Source organism: Polyodon spathula, chromosome 17 (genome assembly GCF_017654505.1).
Source record: "Polyodon spathula isolate WHYD16114869_AA chromosome 17, ASM1765450v1, whole genome shotgun sequence".
Lineage (NCBI taxonomy): Eukaryota > Metazoa > Chordata > Actinopteri > Acipenseriformes > Polyodontidae > Polyodon > Polyodon spathula.
This window is the reverse complement of record NC_054550.1, coordinates 19767590-19783104: the sequence shown is the minus strand read 5'-3', so window position 1 is coordinate 19783104 and position 15515 is coordinate 19767590. Positions and strand designations below refer to the sequence as shown.

The 15515-nt window shown below is 38.2% G+C and overlaps 1 protein-coding gene across 5 annotated transcripts in view; it reads left to right on the top strand.

Moving 5' to 3' along the window:
* Positions 1 to 1029: 1029 nt before the first annotated feature.
* Positions 1030 to 15515, top strand: part of LOC121330142 (alpha-(1,6)-fucosyltransferase) — a 286595-nt gene continuing 272109 nt past the window's right edge. For 3 of the 5 annotated variants that reach the window (XM_041276439.1, XM_041276437.1, XM_041276438.1), the window contains exon 1: positions 1030 to 1209. The gene's annotated coding sequence lies outside the window, so the exon portion shown is untranslated. Of the gene's footprint in view, positions 1210 to 1842; positions 2195 to 8745; positions 8898 to 15515 lie in introns of those variants that run through there. The other 2 variants (XM_041276440.1, XM_041276441.1) reach the window with 2 other exon arrangements.

Sequence of the window (15515 nt, the reverse complement as noted above, 5' to 3'; positions counted from 1 at the left end):
ACATCAATACCATCAGCCTGCAAGCAACTTGTACAACCTGTCCTCCGGCCCCGTACTCTGGCACTGACCAAGCCGGCATCTGCAGGACACTCTGTATGTTATTTAAATGCAGAATTTACAACTGCTCTTAATTATAACTAAACTGTGTTCAACTAAAGCGGTTTTCAATTTAGTAACAAAACATAGGTCTGGCCGCCATCTTGTTTTACGAAAGAACACCATTTTGCCACATCGAATTCCATTGTGCCCAGGATGACGTACCAAGTTAGGAGTTAGTTGGTTAAAAGGTTTGCAAACAGAAGCTGTTTGATGTTTGGGTGTATTTTGACAAATTTTGTGGTAGCCATTTTGATAGTAAAATTTATCGCAGCCTCTGCTTCACAAACAAAGCGAATTTGGTTACTGATGACATATGCAAAGTTTCAGATCAATGGGTTCACCGGTTCCCAAGAACAAGATTTTGAAAGGTTTTTCCAATAAATGCGCCAGGCCGCCATCTTGGTTGACGCAGGAGCGCATTTTCTTTTGCATCTAAACTGTAATCTATACAGGATGACACCTTCCAAGTTTCATGTTGATTGATTAAACTGCAGGGGAACAGGAGCAGTTTAAATTTTTTGGAGGAGAAACGACAATAATAAATAAAATAAAAAAAATAATAAAAATAATAGTTAAAAAAAAAAAAATAACAAAAAATCTTTACAATGGCAATAGCTTCCCAAGCCACAAGGAACCTAATAATCCTACATTTTAGAAAGCAAAAATAGTGCATTTTTATTAAATTAAATTTTTTAACAGGAATTCAGTAAATGGAAAACGGTTGACATTAGTTTAAACGTGACGTCTTTCAGGAAAAACCTCGGAGAGGTCTGATGGAACAAGCTAGTCTATTGAATTCTGCGGGGCTGTGTTAGCGTTAGTACTGGAAAACACGTCTGAGTCCGGTGTTCGTTCGTTAACCGCTTGTGTAGTCTACCGCTGTGGAGCATTGTCTGTATAACTGTAATACCGCAGTCTGACACTAGTATGCGCACTGCTGCCTCCTCTTGTCAATTCACTCGGTCGGGCTCAGTCATATTAGCAGCAGCAATACTAGTGACTCTAACATCTCCAGTTCCTGTTTCCGCCTCTCAGCCTACAACATCTTTTATAAAACAATTCCCCAGAACTCCAACCGAATACTCCTGCATTGAAAAGGGGCATACCAAGGTAGGTGTTTTACAGGCTTAACTATTGCAGATTTATTTAAATCGATGCTAGAAACGGCAGTGTGCAGCCTTTATAACCCGGCCTGTTGCTGAGTGCTGCTGCCGCTTGCAATGCGATGCAAGCTAGTTGCTGCTGTTGTCATGATTACAGAATAGCGGTCAGTGGATGGTTTGCATATTTCGGTCCCGTTAGAAGTTCCCAGGGACCGGTTTGTGCATTTTCAGCTATAAAAACACGACATACATGGTTGTTTATTTATTTTCGTTTCTCTTAATCCAAAGAGCTTTCGAGTTATAAAAAAAGGGGAATATAATACTGCAAGAAACAGTAAGTGCGACCGTCCAGTATATGTGTGAGTGCATGTACTGCAAACAGAATTAGCGCTACATAACACATTAATACATAGCTAAACATAAAACGGCATAAAATTGTCTAGAATAAGAATCCATGAAACGCTTGCATATCGATATGTGCTACATTGTTAGACTGAGTCTATTCGTATGTGGCTGAGCGCGTGTACATTTTTTTTAACTCTTTCCCTTATGTCTCTTCTAAGACAACAATGAAGTATTTCGTTTCCAAGTGTCTTGCATGGAGTCACACTGCAGATGGGTGCACACTGTGGCAGTAGTAATAATAATCGATGCGGTCGAGGAGGTTATTAAATTTTAAATCAGTCATTCGTGTGTGATTTAACACAGCCAGCTAGACACAGTGCTGGTTTCACTGTGTATCTATCTGCATGTGATATAGAGAGTTGGTGTTAAATGTTGTACTAATACTAATCGAGTGCTTGTTGTGAGTACAGTCTGTGAAATAATTTACTAAAGATAAGAACGTGCTTCATAGGATTAGCTGTTCTGTGCTGAAAACAAAGGTGTTTTCTTGTGCGGAGCCACCGCTATTCCTAATTATACGAGGGCGGCAGAGGCACATCTGGCATGAAAGACTTACCGTGGTCTCCTCCACTCACGAATCAAGGGTGGTAAGCGGCCTTTGTGGCATTTTGAAGTAGCTTTCAGAGCCTTAAGTGTTGTGGTGTGGTTTGTAATAATGATACCTTGGTCGCCCCATAAATACAAAAATGAAACGGGAGAAGGGATGAATGATTCTTTTTTCCGATGTCTGTTTGTCATTTTTCTTGATAAATTTCCATCAGGCAGCATTCACTCGTTCATTCACACAGTTAAAATAACACCGAACTGCTTCTAGACGAGAGCGTGGATCACATGATGAAAAAAAAAAACAAAACCGTTATTTTCTTATTTTAGTCACCTGCTGTTGCTAAACGGAAACACGTTAGCTTTTGCTCAGGATTTAAACAGTGCCAGGTTAGGGGAACTCTCCAGTTATGCTTGTTAAATCAAGTTACATATTATTATTATTATTATTATTATTATTATTATTATAGCAATGTACATGCATGCGTGTTAGTTTATGGTTTGCAAGGAGACTATTACGTTGTTGACCTCCGGATAAAACAACAAGTTTTCTGGTTCTAAACGGCTAGGTCGATTCAACCAGAGAATAAAACATTCTTACATGGAAAGGATTGTACAGGATTATATACAGTACCCGTAAGGATTTATTTAGGACAAAATGCAATATTTAAATAAAAATTCCCAGGGAACCTTATAAGCACTTACATATATGTTTTCTTAAAACGCTCTTAAATGAGAATTGCTGAACTGGTCAACGCATTATAGAGCCCGCTGCACAATGCTAGAATGGTAGGCGATTGCTTTTAAATTTGCAACATACAGTAATTGCTACCTACCAAAAGGATATGCAGCAATATGGATTATAAAGTTTAGTTAGTTATTTTGGTCACACTTTTTATTATGCAGTTAATATTTAATTAGTTATTAATTAATTATCTGTACTTCCCTTTCTTTCCCAGCAATACATGGTAATTCAGTACTGATGAAGAGTTAAGGCTAGGATTAGGATTAACATTATACATAATTGGTCTGCCATTAAACATAAAGCATGTGTCATGGAAATAAAATAAAAGCGCATAGCTAAAACGCATAAACCTTAAACTGCAAGAATTTCTATTAAACAGAGCAATGCAATGGATTTCTGGTTCAACTGTACTTACCAGATTCTGACAGTACATTGACATATTCTTAAAAGCATGCTAAAATATTTTCATATTAATGATAGAAGTAAGCAAGAGAAAAAAAGGCAAATAAAACTGTGTTGCTTGTAATAAGGGCTTTAATGCAATGTATTGATTCAAGTTAATGTTTTTTCTGAATAAGCCTCTCAATCAGCACAAAGACAAGTCTATTTTGTTTGATAGATTTTTTGTAGCAGCTCCGCTCATGGAGAATAGAGAAGATGGTGTTTTAATGTATACAGACTGTTGGGTGTTCTTTATAGATCCCTGGGAGTGCTATATATAATCCTTGGTGTTCTAGAATTATGGGTGTTTTATATAGAATACTTGGTGTTATAGAATCCTGGGTGTTCTATATAGAAGCTGGTGTTCTATATAGAATACTTGGGACCTCATTCACTAAACAGCGGTAAATGACCAGATTTACCTCGTGACAGGGGGAAGCCACACCACGTGCAAAAATGAACCAGCGATAGCTCTATTCATTGAGCTAATTAAAGCAAGCTAAGTGATTAATTTGCAAGTTGTCACAACGCGCGAAATTCAGCACGCAGAATTCAACATGTAGAATTATGCATGAGGTTTACACACATTGTATACAGGAAAAGGTAAGTATGGTCCTGAGTTTGTCACAGTGACAGCGACTAAGGAGGACAGAGTGAGGAATCTGAAGTCTACAGACCAGGAGCTAAATGTATTAGAAGAAGAAGTGGTGGGGAATTATGAAAGGCTTTTTGGTGCTGAATCAGCAAGAACATTAACTTCAATGAAACATAAAGGACAAAATTGCTGGAAACAAGAGTCATTTAAAGAGGTCTGTGTTGACTGCAAAAAAAATGTAACAAACAGACAAAATAGATTTTTAAAAAACAACCTTGAATGACATATTCAGCAATATTTTCCAGTTTTGTAAACCTTTAAAACGTATGTTGACACATTAAATACAGTGATTGTGTAATTCCCATAGACTATTTTGCTGCCGCTGATCCCAAAATATTAAACATGGGAGAAACGTTAACTGCAAATGAAATGTCCAAAAAAAAAAAAAAAAAAACAGCTCGTGTTTCACCCTCTGTTACATTGTCTATTATTATAAAAGCAGACATACAATTGAAATCAATGCCATTCTCCACAAGCGTTTTAATGATATTCTGGCCTACTACTCTTGTGTGGTTAGAGACAAGATGCAGTGTATCTACTAAGTAAGCAGTAAGTTCCTCTGAATTAGCAGTTGTAAAGCTCAGAGGGATGAAATAATGTACAAAACAGTTGCCTTGATCATCAGTGTCCTCATCGAATACAATGCAAACAGACTCCGAATCGTTCATTTTGCCATTGAAATATATTCTTCGTGTGCTGCATACACTTTAGGGAGATGCTCTCGTCTGAGTGTCACTGTTAGGCAGCTGTTGTATTGGTATGTTCGCTGCACAAAGGCTTCCACTAATTCAAATGTGTTGACATTACATGTGTTTCCACTTTCTGTTCTCCTTTTAAACAATCCTGTGATTGTGACCTGCTTGTTCGGTAGTTATTTAGCATGAACTTCAAGTTTGATTTTCTTGTTTTTGTGCACTGCACTGTCAAGATGCTTGTCAATAGTATCTTTTCTTGGATGATCCAAAGACACATTACAAGTTGAGCAAAACAGAACCCCACCTTCTGCGTACAACGTCCCCTTTTTGTAGCTCTGAACACGATCTTCTGGAAATTAATTTAGCTTTTTTTTTTTTATTTGTCAGCAGTCTGCACTTTTTATGTTAATCTTACACTGCAAGCTAATAAATCAACCCTATCTAAACCATATTAACCATTTTAAACTTCCTGCCTCTGACTCGCATGTTACGTCATTGCACAGTATGAGGAATTAACCAATCATAAAGCCAGTATTTGTTTGACCCCATTGCCGTAGTAACCAAATGCGTGGCATTGACGCCGGACCATGTACAGCTGCTGTAGCGCTGCTTCTACTTGATAAAAGAATGAAATGAAGAGGGCATGTGAAGAGTAATGTAAAATACTGGAAGGAAAGTAAAATGCATATTTTTCACTGTAGGCAGTCAAATAGAGTACATGATTTCTGTGAAATTCATGCTATCGTGAATTTTCCGGGGCCCTACATACAAGGCTAGTATGATCTGTGCTCAGTCTGTATCTAGTTATCCTCCTCCAGTCTGCCTGGTCTGAATTACTCTCTTGCTGACTCTTCTTCTCGCTCTCCTGTGCTGCTCTTCTGCTGGTTCTGTGACACCGCCTGGTTTCAATAAGCGGTACTTTTAGCACACGCTGAGGAACCTTGTAAAGTTAGCGCCCTTAAGTGAATATGGTTTGCATATCAAATGCCTCCCTCTGGGTATTTTGTGATCTAATTTGCATACATTTCCACACATTAACATTATTCATTATATTTAAATGACTCGAACAGTCTAGGTTGACACTGTCATTTAAATGACACTTCCGCGCGCTAGGTTGCCTGCCACTGGTTAGTGAATACAGCGGGTATACAAAGCATGCAGTAAAGGGGCTTACTGTGTACAAAACACATTACCGCTGTTTAGTGAATGAGGCCCTGGTGTTCTAGAATCCTGGGTCTTCCTTTGGGATTCTCTGGAATCCTTATTTTGTTTAGGTTCTTAACAGGTTTTTGAGTTCTACTGTAAATAGGATGATTAAGGATTTTGTTGTACTGGATCAAACACTGCTATTTAGAACTCTTTCACGGATTAGATTAGGTAGTCAAAGATAAGTGCTTCTAAGCATCTTTGAAAACAGCTGTTTATATCAAACCCTCTGTAGTTGGTATAACAAGGATTCCATAAAACAATGTACTTTGTAAGCTTAGGAACCACATGTACTTTTGAATCAATAGAAATATCTTGGTTTGTTAATTACAGTGTATGCAGAGGAATTATAATTTTTTTCTTTGCCAATTTAAAGTCATGAGGAATTTTAATCTGAATACTGGTGACACACATCCACAGGATGCTGTACAAAGGACACCATTGACAATAGCTGGATTAAAACAGAGCCCTTTTGGAGTGACATTAGCTCACAGTGGGTTTTTTTTAGATTAAAATGAGATTTTCTTCAGAGAGGAGCAAACCCTGTTCAAACCCTCTGGATCTGTGTAAACAGGAAGTTAGAAATATGTATATGTATTGCACTGAATATCTTGGCAGGGAAGTCCTAAAAACAGAATGGAACTGTTCAAGGTTAATATGGTTCATTGTTTGCTGTTATTAGTCACAATATTACTGAATTGACTACCCACGATGGCTGTGCTAGTACAGTACCTGACAGGAAACAAGCACACAAGTGCAGCAGTAATTATGCATGCTCTGTAGTTCCTGAATTGCTGATTGGTAATGTGTTATGCACTGGTTAACAAGGTTTGGTACGGGTAGCAAAATTTGGGGATTTTATTTGACTTTGTATCAATAAATACACAGTATAAGAAACTACAGACAGGAATTGCTTTAAGATTTACAGTGTATGTACTGATGTTCACCGTTACATCAGTTCTTCCATAGTTTAACTGTTTTTGCAGGCTGCTTTACTATAAAACATACCTTGTTGACAGTCCAGATTGTGTATGTTGTCCCCCTTAATTGCTTATGTACTACTGCATGTCACTATAAAATCGGCTTTTCTATTACATGCAGCATTAGGAGGTTATAAAATCATCTTTCAGCTCTATTGAAGAGCAAAACAGATTTCTATACATTTTACAGGGACAAAACTTTTAAAAACATATTTTATAACTAACTTCACTGCCGACAGCATTATAGGTCTATAGTGTTACAGGCCGTGTCTGTAAAACCACTGTAACTAATGCAGAGCAATTAGACCATGCTTCATTGATCCATACAAACCACAATGTGAGAGGTGGATACAGGAGGCTTGGTGCGGTGCAGATTCAAGACTTATCAGGACATACTTGGTTTGAGACTGTTTAAAAACTGGTGTTTCAAAGTTTCCTCTACTATAGTGTTGTAAAGCGCTGTACTTGTTACTCATTATTTTATACTGCAGAGTGAAAAAAATACTCCACAGAATAACATGGTGTCTATTCAACTGATCGAAGCAGTGACGTATCTCAATACCAGCAACATTTTGAATATTAAAATATCAATCACATCATTTTGAAGTACTTTTAAAAAGACTATTTTTTAAAATAATTTAAACAATGACTACGTTATTTAGTAGACGTGTTAATTGTTTAGAGTTTAACCGTTACGCTTCCAATTCTGTCTGAATGTTCAAACGGTATCGGAACGTGTATGAATGTTGGCTGTAGTGTTTAGGACTGACTATACAGTGTAAGGTTATTTATTTAATATTCATTATTTGTTTTATTCAGTCTATTCCATGTACTCATTAGTGCTCTACACATAGTCTTATACACATACACATTGTAATAACTTAGCTTAAACTGCTATTTTCAAGTTAAAATGGTATGCTTAATCTTAAAGTTAAAAAAAAAAAAAAATGTAGGAAATGTAGTATTTAGATCAAATACATAGTGCTGGGATGAACACAGGATTTTCATGTTCTGACATTCGCTCATAATTTAAATATTCGTTCGGATAGTTGTTAGTTTTTTCAAAAAGTAGTAAAAGCTATTATATTGCTCTGAACGCAGGCAGAGACAGCATCAACTAACTTTTGTTAGCATTTGTAATCTAGTACATAAAACAAATGATGATGAACATTTCTATTGATTCAAAGTCTTTTAGGTGTAGGTGGAGGTAGATCCTTTGCTGAAGTGTTGTAGTACTGTGCTTTCCTGTGTTGGCTCTCCATGATCTTCTTCTGCTTGTTGCTGGTCACAGGGTTTTAGTTCTCCTTCCCATCAGGCTTTGTACTGGACTGCTGTCTACACCTTGAGAGGGGGTGTTTCTGTGGTCCAACATGGCCAGATATGGATCAGAGCCTGCTGTTTTTGCTTTAGCCATTAGCCTTTTGGCTGCTTTCACTGCTGATTCTGCTTTTCCGTTGCTCTGCCGGTAGCAGGGGGATGATGTTTTGTGCTTAAAGTCCCATTTTTTGCTGAACTCTTTGAACTCTACTGCTGTGTATTGTGGTCCATTGTCAGAGTACAGAGTGTTTGGAATCCCATATCTCGCAAAGTGTGCTTTTAGCTTCCGTACAATTGTCCTGGATTTCGTGTTCTCCAGGAAGTCCACATCCCAAAAGTTGGAGTAGTAGTCAACGGTAATCATATAGTCCTTCTCGTTGACTGTAAAAAGATTTGTTCCCACTATTTCCCAGGGTCTACTTGGTGCTTCATGTGATTTTAAAGTTTCCTTTTGCTGCTTGATTCCCTGTGCACTGCACACACTGCATTGCTCCATGTATGTTTTCAGCTGTGCATTCATGCCTGGCCAATAGATTCTCTCGCATGCTCTTCCTAGGCATCCTTCTATTCCAATGTGTGAGGAGTGGACTCTTCGCATAATATCTGCTCTGAGAGAAGCTGGTATAACTACACCCTCACTCCTGAAGACAATTCCATTTTATACGCTGAGCTCATCTCTGCTATGGAAAAACACTGTTGCTTCCCGAGGTACGTGTTCCTTAGTGTCCGGCCAACCTTGTAGATTCACTTTCTTTAAAACCTGAAGATCCTTGTCCTGGTCTGTTGCTTTTTGTATGGCCTTTCGCCTGTCGTTGGAGATGGGCAAGTAGTGCACCATGTTAATGGATTCAATTTCAGTTTCTGCTGGATGTCTTGAACTGGAGTCTGGTAGGTATGCCCTGCTTAGTGTGTCAACCAGTAGTAAAAGTCTTCCTGGGTAGTATCTGAGTACAACATCATATCTCTGCAGCCTCAGTAGCATCCGCTGTAGTCGTTTGGGTGCACAAAGGAGGGGGTTTCCCTATTATACTCTAGTGGTTTGTGATCAGACTATTTCTACTGTGCGTCCATATGTGAACTGATGAAATCTCTCTATACCAAACAGTACTGCCAAGAGCTCTTTTTCTATCTGAGTGTAGCCTTGTTTTGTATCTGTCAGGGCTCTGCTTGCATATGCAATTGGCTGTCCCGACTGCATGAGTGCTGCTCCCAATCCAGTTTCTGATGCATCACATTGCACAACAAGCTGTTCTTCTGGGTTGTAGTATTTTAGTACTGGAGTTTTTGCAATTGCGTCTTTTATTTTCTCAAAGGCCTCTCCATGCCAATCAGTCCACTCCCACGACACGTCTTTGTGTGTCAGTTGTCTCAGAGGTTCACACATCTCTGACAGGTGTTCACAAAATTTTGCTAGGTAGTTCACCATACCCAGGAATCGTTGCACTCCCCAAATGTCTGTTGGTCTGGGCATCTGCCTAATAGCATTGACCTTCTCCGGGTGGACTTTCCAGGAGCTTTCTCAATTTATCATCATTGTGCAGCTACTATATCTTTGTTTCCTTCCCCAACAATAAGGATATCATCAGCTACGATTTTGATTCCTGGCACCCCCTCTAACACTTGGTTCAATTTTCTCTGTAAGACCTCAGGTGCAGGACTGATTCCCATTGGCATGCTCAACCAACGATAACATCCAAATGGTGTTGCAAAAGTGGTGAGATAGCTTTGCTCTTCTTCTAATTCAGTGTGCCAAAACCCATTCCTAACATCACATACTGAGAAAACTCTTGCCTTTGCCAGATCCGGCAAGACGTCATCAATGGTTGGAAGAGGGTAATGGCTTCTTTTGGGTGCTTTGTTTAGTGGCTTAGGGTCTATGCATATCCTTAACTTTCCTGAGGGTTTCTTCACAACCAGCAAACTGCTGATCCAGTCTGTGTATTTCTCAGCTGGTGCTATGATTTCATGTTCTTGCAGTCTAGCCAGTTCCTTCTTCAGTGGTTTTGATAGTGCCACCGGTACTCTTCAATTTGGTAGTTTCACAGGCTCTGCACTGATCTACTTCTAGCTTGAAGCCCCCAAGTCGTCCTTCCCCTTGGAATACATCTGCAAACTCCTGTCTGATTGATTCCATGCTCCATGAGTTAATGTCTCTGTTGCCGATGGACTTATCAACTGCTAGAATGTTTTGGTGCTGTACTGTTATTAACTCCATAGCCTGTATGGCTTTGCTGCCTAGCAATCAATACGGTTAACCAGGTCATGTTTCATCGGTGCAAATTAAGTGGTACGAAATTATCATTATGTCTTCAATTGTTGACTGAGATTTTGGTAACTAACAAATCATACACACCTATAAAGACAGCGTTTTATAAAAAAATTAACTAAGAAGTAATAACGGAAAAAGGGATATCAACCAAGTTTTTTTTTTTTTTTTTTTTTTAAATACGCTGGGTTCATTTTTATTAAAAAGTGACATTAGTTAGCTGTGTGTGTGTGTGTAACATTGTGTTAAAGCACACGTTTCACTAGTTTAAACAGGAGGTATGCAAGGTAGTGATAACCTATTGTAAAAAGAAAACCTAATGCACAAGGAAGACTTTTCTTGAATCATGGTAACACTGTAGCTAGCTATTTGCTCCTGTTGGGTTTTTTTTTGTAGTCATAATTTTGATAAAGTAATAATTATCTACCTATTATGTGTCTATTTTTAGCGTGTGTGAAACCAGGGTTAAGATAACAAAATAATCTCCATGACAGATAAAATTAGCATTTTATAGACACTTATTAGTGGTCTCCCGCTTTATGAAAGATGCTAATAATGTACGTGTTAAAAAAATAAATACAAAAAAAATAATCCCGGTAATTATGTACATGTTCACTCAGGGTCGGTCATATGCTGCAGTGTAAGGTATCAGAAAAAGGTATAACAAAACTAGAAGCAAAATGCTACCAAATATACATTAACTTCGAGCCTTGAATATATACAATCTATATCAAAATCACTACACAGCATTTTCAGAAAGTACTGTTTAAGTGATGCATATCATAATGATGTGCTTGCCCTTTTTCTGTCCCATGAGATTCTGGCTCCCTCTAAAGCAGCACAACACATTTTTGTCCCAGGTGGCTTTCCATAGAGATCACTGTGTGTGTGTGGTTAATCTGATTTGTTTACTTTTTGCTGTCTAAAACTTTAATAGAGGCTCAAGAGCTGGTGTGTGGATCCTGATTTAAAAAAAAAAAATATATATATATATATATATATATATATACACACAGAGCTCTTTTTCATTTGCGCAAATTCTGGCGAGGCGGTAAATAAGCGCAAGGTATTTTTGTCATTTGTAGCGAATATGAACATCTGATTTTTACATCCGAATACATGTAAACAAATATTTGTTAGCATATTAAAATATTTGGCCCAGCACTGCACATAGATGAATTCAACTCCAGTATCTTTATAACAGTTGGTGTACCGTGACAGACATTTACCACAGAGTACAGAAGCAGTCAAGCATGCATGGTAAAGCTAGAGTCAAGTTACAGCAACACTTGGGTGATTTAAAATGATAGTAAAACATAGGAATCCATGAGAGAGACCAGAACAGAATATCAAACAATGGAAAATGCATTATACAAGCACAGGAAAAGCATGATACTGTACACTCAGTTAGTTATCCAATGACTGGACACATTACAGGTCAGATGAAGCTTAAAGTATTGCCACTTACAGCTAACAGACACGACGCTCCCCCACCGCTCAGCTTCGTTGCTTCTCCTGCTGGGGACATTATAAACACACTTCAGTCTGGAGCAGGACAAGAGGAGGGGTTCAGTGTGCACAGGACTGGGTATATCCACAGGGAACACACTTCTCTCTGGAGCAGGACGGTTCAGTGTGAACACCACAAACATTATGGATTTTAAATTTGGGGAACCAAATCCATCAAAGTTGTGAAATCTGACTATCAAAAGCCACATATTGTCTTTTTATACTTCCCTTCTAAATCAAGAGAGATATTTGGAGTCCAATAAATCATCCTGCTCAAGAGCTATCAGCTGGATAAGGCTGGCTTTCCACACAGTGCAAACAAAGCCACATTACCAAGCCAGCACACACATATAAAATGATTCTTTTCTAGTGCTGGGATGAACATGGATTTTCCGTATCTGAATATTTTAATTAATATTCTTTCATTTTGACTTAGCAGGAAAACAAAAGTGTAATACCTACCATTTTAGAGTAAAACAACAAAAAAAAAACTGCTACCCCATCAAATTACCTATCAAGAAGGAGACATCATTTATGCATTGGTTTCCTGTGCATAATATAATTTTGATCCAGTTGTTTATGTACTGTTATATGAATGATTATGAACATGGTCATTTTTGCCACAGAACACATTTCAAGCAGTGTTTTTTTATATTTATTTTTTTAGCATAAGAAAAGGTTTGATAAAGTCAACCATTGTAAGCATTTATATTTATAGAAATCATTTTTAAACCAAACCTAGGCCAAAAACAGACCTCATCATATGCAACAAACTATTTCAAAGTAAAGAAATAAACTGCATTGTGGAACAAGTGTTAGAATGTGCAAGCAGCTGTTTTTGAGGAAGCAGTTTGAAAGGATCTCTGCCACAGGAAAATGCTCCAAGACTGCATGAAGTAACCCACACAGCTTCTTGTGGTTGTGTACCCTTAAATGACAGAAGAACTGTATCACTCATGGCGTATGGTCTAACTATAATATCTGAAACTGGCATTCAGACTGAATCCCTACTGTTGCAGTTAGCTGGAAAACAAGTGAGTAGATTGTGTGGTTGTTTTGCTAGGGATTATACTAATATTTGACTGCTGTTTTAAAAGCCGAATTCGCATGTGTCTTAAACTTTAGTGTAATTCACCAAACTAAAATGACCAGCTGCTTTTTGTATGTGTGAAATATTTTGTAGCACTGCGTAGCCTTTTCTTTCAGTCTGATAGATCAACAGCTGTTTGTTTTGTGATATATTTCTAGTAAAACGCTTAGCACTAACGAGCCATGATCAGTTTGTTTAAAGATCTGCATCGTGGCAGCATGTTATACGCTACTGTCTATCTGTTTTTTTACATGGCGCACAATACATGTTTTTTCTTTGGGCTAAACACAACATTGTATTTCAGTGGCATTGAGATGTGATTCTACACTGTATTCACTGACTTGCCCCAAACTGGAGTGAATGATGCATTGTTCCCAGTGAATTATCTCCAGTGGAAACAGGTCCAGTTGAAGGTATCTGATCTGGGCTACTGTAGCACTGGTCTGTCATTTCTTACAATACACTGAACTGTTTGTCAGCCGATTTACAAGTTTCTTTTTCAATTGAAGACATCAGTGGCGTAGCTAGGCTTGGAAATATGGGTGGACCCAAACTTAGGGTCGATGGGCAATGACCAAATGTCTGATGTCACAGGAACTAGTTTGCAAAAATGATTTAAATCTATTAAAACCCTTAATACAAATATTTCCCCTGTAACTCTATTTAAAATGTTTGAAGTACACACAAAAATACATTTATATATATTCACAGTGAATGTGCTTTAAAAAGCTAAACAGGCAGCATCACCAAACCAGCAAGAACACAGTCATATTTCATTAAGCAATTATTAAATAAAATTAGTAGCTAGTCAATGACTTACCATTGCCTAGTTAGTAACGGTAAGGTGTTGAGGCTTGCTGCTGAATATTTTAATTATGGAGTCATACTCCAGAGACTCGCACAAGTCTCTATCAAAACGAAGGGAGAGACAGCATCAGGTTCAAGCGACTTGTCAGCGTTGAGGCTCGCGCAGCTGTCTTAATCCTGTTCATAGTGGAGAAGAGACTTGAAAGTGCGTGCATATTTGTAAAGATAATCAAATGGCAATCATCTCAAACTTAAATTAGGGTTGGATCATTTTTCCCCACAGTCAATTTGTGCTTTATTTGTTGAACAAAGACTAAAAACTTCAGCTTCATCCATATTTCAAATCTTCATTAGATTGCTCCCTGGTTGACGTTCCCAAAGATGAAGTAACAAACAAATCATCCAGTCGATTTGGTAATTTTCTCTTCTGACGTTTACTTTCACATGTTGCCATTTCCACTGCTGAAGTAGATGCAAATGAATAAATTGCCAATTTATTTACTGCCAATCAAATGCAGCTTGCACATGGTTCGTTGTGTAAGAGGAAGCTTCCGCCGAAACATTGCATCACAATGACTACCTTGGTTTGATTGGCTAAAGCCTGCAACATTTTCTCTATAGCCTATTTGTCCTTAACTTGAGCTCTCGCCTTCGGGATGCACAGTTTGAAAAAAAAAAAAAAAAAAAAAAAAAGCATAAATACATTATAAATTTACTTAAACTTGGCATTCATAAAGGTGCAGATTTGGGTGGGCCGTGGCTACACCCCTGGAAGACGTTGAGAAAGAGTTCTAGTCGAAACGTTTATCGTTGAATTTTATACATTTATTTTATTATCAAAACCTTACATATTCCTCTATTGAGTGTTATATAATTTTGGATACCTTCAAAAGTACAACAAATGTGATAACGTTAGTAAATTAAAAAATCTTACCTGGAGAGCACGTGTATTGGTGCAACAAGCAAAAAAAAATAAACATATTTAATAAATGAGATATGTGGCATTTTCAGCTGTTAAGAGCATATTAAAGTACATCCTATACTGATAATATTACAAGTGTGATTCTGTAGTTCAATCACACAAAGTTCTATTTCACAATTATCTGCGCTGACTCGGAAGGGCAAAGATGAACACACGCTGTCCTCCGAAGCGTGTGCCGTCAGCCGACCGCTTCTTTACACACTGCGGATTCACCATGCAGCCACCCAGGAGCTACAGCGTCGGAGGACAACGCAGCTCCCGGGCAGATAACAGGCAAGCCCACAGGCGCCCGGCCAGACTACAGGAGTCGCTGGTGTGCGGTGAGCCTTGCTGACCTGAACCCACCCCCACCCCACCCTGGCGGCGCTCAGCCAGTTGAGCACCGCCTCTTGGGAACTCCCATCCACGGTCGGCTGTGGAATAGCCCAGACTTGAACCCCAAATGAGATCAATATTTTAAACATATTTCATTCACTAATCTTTCCTGGAATCAGAAAATTAAAGATAGTTGTTTCATACATGATTAAGATGCTTTCATTATGTAATTGGGGTATCTTAGCATAGTGTTTTTAGTTGTAAACATGGATTGTTTTTAATTAATTTAATTTATCAGCTAGAAAAGCTAGACTATTTTAAAACAGCACCACAAGTATCTTCAGTCATATTTGTTTA